General features: G+C 43.0%; 1 non-coding gene and 1 pseudogene across 1 annotated transcript; one reads left to right on the forward strand and one right to left on the reverse strand.

Annotated features, from left to right (window-relative positions):
• Positions 1 to 6,909: 6,909 nt before the first annotated feature.
• Positions 6,910 to 7,255, forward strand: LOC116753417 (annotated as a pseudogene).
• Positions 7,256 to 9,665: 2,410 nt separating this feature from the next.
• On the reverse strand, positions 9,666 to 9,772 carry LOC116753753. The gene has a single exon (XR_004349854.1). It is a non-coding gene; the product is annotated as a U6 spliceosomal RNA (small nuclear RNA).
• Positions 9,773 to 10,307: the final 535 nt, after the last annotated feature.

A 10,307-nucleotide genomic window follows, 5' to 3' on the forward strand; every position in this document is an offset into this window, starting at 1 on the left:
CGTTGCTGCATGCCGGCTTTCTCTACTTGCCGTGAGCAGAGGCTATTCTTCGTTGTAGTGTGCGGGCTTCTCATTGCAGTGGCTTCTCTTGTTGCGGAGCATGGGCTCTAGGCACGTGAGCTTCAGTAGTTGTGGCACACGGGCTCAGTAGTTGTGGCACGCGAGCTCTAGGGTACAGGCTCAGTAGCTGTGGCGCATGGGCTTAGTTGCTCCACAGTGTGTGGGATCTTCCTGGGCCAGGGCTCGAACCCATGTCACCTGCATTGTCAGGCGGATTCTTAACCACTGCACCACCAGGGAAGTCCCTTGCACTCATTTTAATGCAGACTTCTTTGAAGTTCTACAAGAAATTATTGTATGAAGTAGGTAAAGGACACATACTAAAGACATTTTCTATATGAAAAAATGCTTTAAAACATACATCAAATAAAAATATTTATGTCAGTTTTATTATAATAGTAAAATATTGGAATCAATCCTATACCTAACAATGGGGAATTGGCTTCTATATTTTATGATCCTCTATTTATAATGAAGGACAAAGCAGTCGTTAGAAATGATGATGAAATTATAATTTATTGTGATAAAAATGTCTATGATATACCTTCAAGTGAAAAAAGAAAGGTTACCAAGTCATATGTATACTATGTTTCCTTTTTCATACATATACATGCACATTGTTTAGTGGTGAGTCAGTCTACCTGGTTGAGAACATGGTCTTTGGGGTCAGACTGATCTGGGTTTGAATCCAGGCTGTGTCACATACCATCTATGTGACTTTGGACAAGTCTCTCACCTCTCTGAACTTTGGTTTCTTCATTGCTAAAGTGCAAAGCTAATATTTTTGTCTTGTGTTAAATAACATATGTAAAGCACTTAGTACATATGTAGTATTTAATAAATGGTAGTTGCTTTTCTAAGACTCGTATGTATCAGGCACAGAAAGAAATCAGAAATGATATTGCAAGATGATATTCCAAGATGTTGAAAGTGATCATCTCTCAGTTTTAACTTAGTTTAATTAATTGTAAGGAACATTGACTTATTGAATATGAAAAAGTGCATTAAGGGCTTCCCTGGTGGCACAGTGGTTGAGAGTCCGCCTGCCGATGCAGGGGACACGGGTTCGTGTTCCGGTCCGGGAAGATCCCACATGCCGCGGAGCGGCTGGGCCCGTGAGCCATGGCTGCTGAGCCTGCGCGTCCGGGGCCTGTTGCTTCGCAACGGGAGAGGCCACAACAGTGAGAGGTCCGCGTACCGAAAAAAAAAAAAAAAATTATGTATATATGAAACAAAAAAAGTGAATAAACCCTATATGTAATCTAGAAATATGCCAAGATAATAAATTATAGAGCAGTGTAGGTAATGTGATCCCATTTGTGTGTGAAAAAAAAATTTTTTTTTAATAATTTTTTTTTAAGAAATATAAAGTTACTTTTGGTAAGTGATTATGGATGACCTAGCAAGGAGGGGCAGAGAAATCTTTTAATTTTACTTTATGACTTTTGATTCTATTTTAAGTTTTCACATGATTTTATTTTAAAATTTTTATTGGGACTTCCCTGGTGGCACAGTGGTTTGGAGTCCACCTGCCAATGCAGGGGACACTGGTTCGACCTCTGGTCTAGGAAGATCCCACATGCCATGGAGCAACTAAGCCTGCGAGCCACAACTGCTGAGCCCTCGTGCTGCAACTGCTGAAGCCCGCACGCCTAGAGCCCATGCTCTGTAGCAGGAGAGGCCACTGCAATGAGAAACCCGCACACCGCAGGGAAGAGTGACCCCCGCTTGCTGCAACTGGAGAAAGCCCGTGCACAGCAACGAAACCCAATGCAGCCAAAAGCAATAAATAAATAGAAATAAATACATTTTAAAAAAGAGAAAATTTTTTATTAATTGTTAAAATAATAAGTGCTCTGAGATCTTTCAACAGAAAGAAAGATAAAAGAGAGAGGAAGATAAAAAACTGCTTTTCGTTCAAGTCTACTTTCACCTAGTCTGAAGAAACACGGTTTTCAAAGCTGTAAAAAGGACCTTGCCATTACTTCAAAATTTAGCAACTTTCCAATTCAGATGAAAACTGTGACAACTCTGCCACTGTATCATAATATTTGTGAAACGTTTGACTTTTTCTACTAAAATACTACTAATATTTATTGAGCATTTATTAAGATAAAAAAGAGAAAGGTGAGAAAAGGTAACTTTCTTAAGAAAGAGAGCTAATCTTTCACCACTTTCTCGTATTAAAAAACATTACAGAGGGCTTCCCTGGTGGCGCAGTGGTTGAGAATCTGCCTGCCAATGCAGGGGACACGGGTTCGAGCCCTGGTCTGGGAAGATCCCACATGCCGCGGAGCAACTGGGCCCGTGAGCCACAACTACTGAGCTTGTGCATCTGGAGCCTGCGCTCCGCAACAGGAGAGGCCGCGACAGTGAGAGGCCCACACACCGCGATGAAGAGTGGCCCCTGCTCGCCACAACTAGAGAAAGCCCTCGCACAGAAACGAAGACCCAACGTAGTCAAATAAATAAATAAATAAAATAGATTTATTTAAAAAAAAAAATTACAGAAAAACAGGTACGGCACTTCTCACATATCCTTTTTGGCTTCTTCCCATAATTTTCTGCCTTTTCCCTTTAATATGAAATTCCACAGACCAAACTCAATAAACTTAAAAAAATAAACCTAGGAAGTTCCCTGGTGGCCTAGTGGTTAGGATTCTGGGCTTTCATTGCCATGGCGCCGGTTCAGTCTCTGGTCAGGGAACTGAGATCCTGCAAGCCATGTGGCTCTGGGAAGAAACATAAAAACAAAAAAAACCACTTATTTCTTTCTTAATACAGGAGTAATAGGTGTTCATTATAGAAAAGAAAAATAAAACACTTATAAGGCCACCCCAGAGACAATCGTTGTTAACATATTGGTGTGAAATCACATTGGTATTTTTACATGTATGCTATATTCTGTTATCCATCACTAATGGCTGTATGGTATTACCTTTCATGAATTTACAAGGATTTATATAATTAATCCCCTATTACTGGACATTTAGATTGCCTCTAGCTTTTTGTCTTTGTTTTAAATACATTTAATTTATTTATTTATTTAGTTTTGGCTGCATTGGGTCTTTGTTGCTGCGTATGGGCTTTCTCTAGTTGTGGCGAGCGGGGGCTACTCTTCATTGAGGTGTGCGGGCTTCTCATTGAGGTGGCTTCTCTTGTTGCAGAGCACGGGCTCTAGGCATGTGGCCTCAGTAGTTGTGGTACACGGGCTCAGTAGTTGTGGCTCACGGGCTCTAGAGCACAGGCTCAGTAGTTGTGGTGCATGGACTTCGTTGTTCTGCGGCTTGTGGGGTCTTCTCCCCTGCATTGGCAGGTGGATTCTTAACCACTGTGCCACCAGGGAAGCCCTGGCTTTTTGTCTTTGTGATAAACATTCTTATAGTCGGGTATTTGTGTACAACTATGACTATTTCCTTGGAATAAATTCCTAATAATGTAACTGCTGAGTCAAAGTTCAACAAAAATTTAGGATTTTAATGCATCTCAATAAATAATTGTTAAAAAGAATCAGTAAATGGTTGTGAGCTTATGGCAAAAAGGAGACATCTGTGGAGGAGGTATCTGCAGTCAGGCTCAGAAGTTGAGCTGGTGGATGGATAACTAGAGAAGTTCTTAAGCCATTTTTGGGTCAGGAGAGTAAAAAAGGGAAGAATCTCCACATCCTTATGAATGCAGTGTGCTAACTATTCAAGAAAGGAGGCTTAACCTTCTTAGTACAGCCAGTTCCTGGTGCTGCTCTACAGTGTATCTCATAAAAGAATATTTAAAACACAGAAAAAGAGCAAGTCTTTATCCAGCCTCTCTCCTGCAATTGTGACTGTTCAGAATCTACTCAACTTTCAAGGAGTAGTTTAAGTCTTTCCTTCTTCATGAAGCATCCCTGACTCTCAAGGATCTTCTTTCCTTTATTAATGCATAGCATCTCTTGTCTTCATTCTCATATTCAAGAATCATTTTTGAAACTACTTTGTGCCAACACTCTGCTTGTTTATCACTCTAATCTTCACAGATATCATATGAGGTGGTTATTATCATTCTTGGTTTATAGATGGGATCCTGAAGCTGGGAGATTAAGTAACATGCCACTGTGATACAAAGAGGCTAATTCAGAATGAAACCAAAGTCCTTCACTCTCTTGAACTTTTGAAATCTATTTTTCCTAAGAGGTAGGAAAAGGCAGAAAGGGAAGCATATTCAAAAGTAGAGGGAGAATGAAAGTGAAAAGAAAGAGCAGTGGGTTAGGGCATTGCTGGGAAGACTTCAGCGTGTCTGGCACAGAGGATCCTGGATGAAGTAGCAGGAGATGCAGTGGGGAAGGAAAGCTGGGGCTGGGATCTTTTTTTTTTGCGGTACGCGGGCCTCTCACTGTTGTGGCCTCTCTTGCTGCAGAGCACAGGCTCCAGACGCGCAGGCTCAGCGGCCATGGCTCACGGGCCCAGCCGCTCCGCGGCATGTGGGATCTTCCCGGACCGGGGCACGAACCCATGTTCCCTGCATCGGCAGGCGGACTCTCAACCACTGCACTACCAGGGAAGCCGTGAGGCTGGGATCTTGTTGAATGCAGAAGCACGTAGCACAGTGAAATTCAATAAGGGCAGTTGAATCTTACAATATGTTGATGATTCAAACTGTCTTTGTTAAAAGATTTGTCTTCCTAGCTAGACTGTGAGCACTGTGAGGTCAGTGGTTGTTTTCCGTATCTGTAGGGTCCAGCACAGTGCCTGGCATATGGTAACGCTACATAAATCTTTGTTGAATTAATTAATTAATTTATGAAAATGTTCTCTTGGGAACCAGCAGACAAAAAACCAAACCCAAAACAAAGCAAAATGCTGTTTTTAGAATCAGAAGACCTCGTTTCAAGTATCTTCTCTCTAACTTACAGGTTGTGTGACTTTGGGTAAGTTATACAACCTCTTTGAATAGTTTATTCATCTGCAGATAATACTCACCTCAAAGTGTTATTGTGAGGATTAAATGAGATCATACTTTTGAATTACTTAGCACAGTACTTGACAAATTGTAGACATTCAGTAAATGTCAGTTTCCTGCTTCCACCATCCCACTATCCAGAATTGAATCATGCACTAGGAGAGCTTATATTCAGATTAAGGAATAGCCTCTACTTCTAATATTTAGTGCTATTTTCAGACCGTGGGTGTCAATTTAATATTTTAAAAAGATGACTACTGTTTAAAGCATGTATTTCTTTTTTAAAAAATATTTATTTTGGCTGTGCTGGGTCTTAGTTGCAGCACGCAGGATCTTTGTTGCGGTGTGCAGACTTCTTAGTTGCGGCGCGCAAACTCTTAGTTGTGGCGTGCTTGTGGGATCTAGTTCCCGGACCAGGGATGGACCCTGGACCCCCTGCATTGGGAGGGTGGAGTCTTACCCACTGAACCACCAGGGAAGTCCCTAAAGCATGCATTATTATTTTGTTTGTTTGTTTGTTTGTTTGTTTTTGTGGTATGTGGGCCTCTCACTGTTGTGGCCTCTCCCGTTTGCGGAGCACAGGCTCCGGATGCGCAGGCTCAGCGGCCATGGCTCACGGGCCCAGCCGCTCCACGGCATGTGGGATCTTCCCGGACTGGGGCACGAACCCATGTCCCCTGCATCAGCAGGCGGACTCTCAACCACTGCGCCACCAGGGAAGCCCAGCATGCATTATTAAGTACCACATACAGGTTCTCAATAAACAGATGTTGAATGAATGAATGAATGAATTGAATCCTCAGAGTTTTGTCAGAGTATCTACAGCATTCTCAGGATGTTAGATATATAAATACATCAGTCACTAGTTGATCATGTTGTCTTTAGCTGATTTGAGAGACCGCACTCAAAACCATTAAATTCCTTTTGTTTTGATTCTGTCTACACCAAATGAACTTCTGATGACCAGTTTCCAAGCTATCTTGATATCTTGAATAAGAGGACCTTGGAATCAATGAACAGGAGTAACATCTATTTTAAAATGGCATGTTGTCATCTGGCTTAAATCTCTGTTTCTTTCTTTCCTAATTTAAAACAGTTTTATTGAGGTGAAATTCACATACCATACAATTCACCCATTTAAAATGTATGTTTCAGGAAGTTCCCTGGTGGTCTAGTGGTTAGGACTCAGCGCTTTCACTGCGGTGGCCCGGGTTTAATCCGTGGTCGGGGAACTGAAATCCTGCAAGCCACGTAGCGCATGGGCAAAAAATAAATAAATAAATAAAATAAAATTGTTCAAAATATTAAAATATAAAGTGTACATTTCAATGGTTTGTAATATATTCACAGAGTTGTACAACTATCACCAGAATCTAATTTTACATCTTGTTCTCATCCCCAAAAGAAACACTGTGCCTATTAGCATCATTGCCAAACCACCACTACCTCCCCAGACCCAGGCAAACACTAATTACTTTGTCTATAGATTTGTCTATTCTGGACATTTTATGGTTATAAAAATCATAATGTATATATATATATATTTTTAAATGACTGGTTTCTTTCTTTGAGCATCCATGTGTGAAAACACATTCATGGCTGTGTTTTCATCCATGTTGTAGCAGGTATCAGTTCTGATTGCTTTTTATAGATGAAAATACTCCATTGTATGGATATGCCACATTATATTTACCCATTCGTCAATTGATAAACATTTTGGGTTGTTTCCACTTTTGCCTATTGTAAAGAACACTTCCATCGCCACCTGACCCTGTTTAAAACTGTTCAATGGCTCTCTTGGAGGAAGCCGCGGTCTCCACTGCAGCGGAACCTCGGGCCACCCGACCCTGCTCCTGACTTACCACTGTTCGCTCTTGCCGAGGAACAAGTCGTCCAGGAAGCCGCGCCGCAGCCATGGCTTTTAAAGATACCATAAAGCCCGAGGTGGCGATTCACCGGATTAGAATCACCCTCCCCAGCTGCAGCTTGAAGTCTTTGCAGAGGGTATGTGCTGACCTGATCAGAGGCACGAAGGAAAAGAATCTCAAAGCGAAAGGACCGGTTCGGATGCCTACCAAGACTCAGAATAACTACAAGGAAAACTCCTTGTGGTGAAGGTTCTAAGACTTGGGATTGTTTCCAGATGAGGATCCACAAGTGACTTATTGACCTGCACAGTCCTTCTGAGATTGTCAAGCAGATCACTTCCATCAGTATTGAGCCAGGAGTCGAGGTTGAGGTCACCATAGCAGATGCTTAAATCAACATTTTTAATAAATTGATAATCAGTTGTTAAAAAAACACACACACACACAATGCCTTCCCTTTTTTCTATTTATTTATTTATTTAGGCTGCTTTGGGTCTTTGTTGCTGTGCGGGCTACTCTTCGTTGGGGTGCCCAGGCTTCTCACTGCGGTGGCTTCTCTTGCTGCGGAGCACTGGCTCTAGGCGCGCAGGCTTCAGTAGTTGTTGCACGTGGGCTTCAGTAGTTGTGACTCGCGGGCTCTAGAGAGCAGGCTCAGTAGTTGTGGCACACGGGTTTAATTGCTCTGTGGCACGTGGGATCTTCCCGGACCAGGGATTGAACCCGTGTCCCCTACATCGGCAGCCGGATTCTTAACCACTGTGCCACCAGGGAAGTCCCCCCTTTCTTTTCTTTTTTTTTAAGAAGATGTTGGGGGGTAGGAGTTTATTAATTAATTTATTTATTTTTGCTGTGTTGCGTCTTCGTTTCTGTGCGAGGGCTTTCTCTACTTGCGGCAAGTGGGAGCCACTCTTCATCGCGGTGCGCGAGCCTCTCACTATCGCGGCCTCCCTTGTTGCAGGGCACAGGCTCCAGACGCGCAGGCTCAGTAGCTGTGGCTCACCGGCCTAGTTGCTCCACGGCATGTGGGATCCTCCCAGACCAGGGCTCAAACCCGTATCCCCTGCATTAGCAGGCAGATTCTCAACCACTGCGCCACCAGGGAAGCCCGCCCCCCTCCATTTTTTTTTTTTTGTTTGTTTGTTTGTTTTGTTTTTTTGCGGTACACGGGCCTCTCACTGTTGTGGCCTCTCTCGTTGCGGAGCACAGGCTCCAGAGGCGCAGGCTCAGCAGCCATGGCTCACGGGCTCAGCTGCTCCACGGCATGTGGGATCTTCCCAGACCGGGACACAAACCCGTGTCCCTTGCATCGGCAGGCGGACTGTCAACCACTGCGCCACCAGGGAAGCCCCCCCTCCCATTATTTTTACGACAGCGTTCAAAACACTATATATGGTTTTCGTTGCGCAGCAAGTTTTGGCCCCAGTGATTGCTCCAGCCTGGTTTTGAACTCTTCCTATTGTTCTCTGTGCTCCATCCATACCATCATTCTCTCACTTCTTCAAAGCTGCCACCTCCAGGTTTTTGTGTCCTTCCCTCTTCCTAGAGACCACCACCTCTTTATCCACCCACTTCTTCCCTCCCCTGCTTAGTTCATTCCAAATTCTTATCTGAATTCAAATATTTTCTCAGAGAAGAATTTTCTGAAATTGATTTCCTTATCCCCTTTCCCACCCTACCCCTCAGCTGGGGTAGGTTCTCTGTTTTATTTTCTCAGCTCCTTATTCTTTTTTCTCAAAACATTTATCTCAATTTATGATTATGCATATATTTTTATGATCATCAAAATGATGTTTATTTCCTCCGGTAAATAGGTTTTGAAATTGTTTTTGCCCCTATTGCATGTCTAACAATAAACATAGTACCTTGCCATTAGTAGATAATAAATACATCCTGGCTGACAATATGAATAAAGAAAGAACACCAGATTTCTGGCTTGGATAACTGATTGATCATGAGGTCATTAATTAAGTTAAGGAATGCAAGATGAGAAATATTCCTGAATCGGGCCAGGAAAAGAGGAGAAGTTAAGTGCTAAGAAAGTTGTAGTTGAGGAAGTCCCAGTGAGGAAGGTCAGCAGTCAGTTGGACTATGAATTTAGAGCTGTGGAAAGAGACCTGGAATGGAGACAGATTCGGAAGTTATCAGCAAATAGCTTTTTGGTTAAGATCTTGGGAGCGGCTGAGCTTGCCCAGGAAGAACGTGTAGCATAAAAAGGAAAGAAGGCAGGAGACTAAATTCTAGAGACACACGTATTGAGAAACGGGCAAAAGAAGACTTAGAATAAAGGTTTTTTTTTTTTTTCGGTACGCGGGCCTCTCACTGCTGTGGCCCCTCCCGTCTAGAATAAAGTTTGAAGTGAAATATCAAAGACATGGCAGAAGAACCCTGCCAAATGCTTCAGAGGAAAGTTCTGAGTTTGATCATTTGGGTAAGGTGATGATCATCAGATCTTTCCATTTTAAGGGATTTTTTTTTTTTTTTTTGTGGTACGCGGGCCTCTCACTGCTGTGGCCTCTCCCGTTGCGGAGCACAGGCTCCGGACGCGCAGGCTCAGCGGCCATGGCTCACGGGCCCAGCCGCTCCGCGGCATGTGGGATCTTCCCGGACCGGGGCACGAACCCATGTTCCCTGCATCGGCAGGTGGACTCTCAACCACTGCGTCACCAGGGAAGCCCGGGATTTTTTTTTAAATTAAAAAAAAATTTTAACCTCTTTATTGCAGTATAATTGCTTTACATTGTTGTGTTAGTTGCTGCTGTATAACAAAGTGAATCAGCTATACGTATACATATATCCCCATATAAAAATATGGAATGGTTCACGAATTTGCATGTCATCCTCACACAGGGGCCATGCTAACCTTGTCTGTATCGTTACAATTTTAGTATATGTGCTGCTGAAGCGAGCACTTAAGGGATTTTTGAGCATCCTGTTTCTTAACTTTTCACCTAATGGTTTTAGCATCCGTTTATGATCCTTGACTGAATCAATTATCTCAGTCTGGATTGCTGAATGGTGATTTTTTAAAAATTCCATCATCCCCCTGCCCCTGCCCTGCCCCCTGCTTTCTTCTTCTAAATTCCTGTGTTGCTCTCAGGGAAAGTTTCCCTGGGCACCTCCCTCTTCTACTAGCCCATTGCTGGGATATTTCACCCAAGGGCTGGGAACAGTAAAAGGCTCTTTCATGAGAAGGTTGTAAGGGAATGGAGAATGTGCTGGGAGGGAAATTTGCTAAACCTTTGGAAAGTATATCCAAAGGGATGAAGAATATTCCTTTTGGTAAATATGACCTCTTCTAGCCTTACACCTCACCTACAAAAAAAATGCAGAGATGTGATTTGTGCCAGATCACACACTACATCCCTTTAGAGGCACTCTCTAAATACGATCCAACTTCTTCAGACAGCTTTCCAAGGCCTTTCAAGTCTAGGTAAGGTGACTTTC

This window comes from Phocoena sinus, chromosome 4 (genome assembly GCF_008692025.1).
Source record: "Phocoena sinus isolate mPhoSin1 chromosome 4, mPhoSin1.pri, whole genome shotgun sequence".
NCBI lineage: Eukaryota > Metazoa > Chordata > Mammalia > Artiodactyla > Phocoenidae > Phocoena > Phocoena sinus.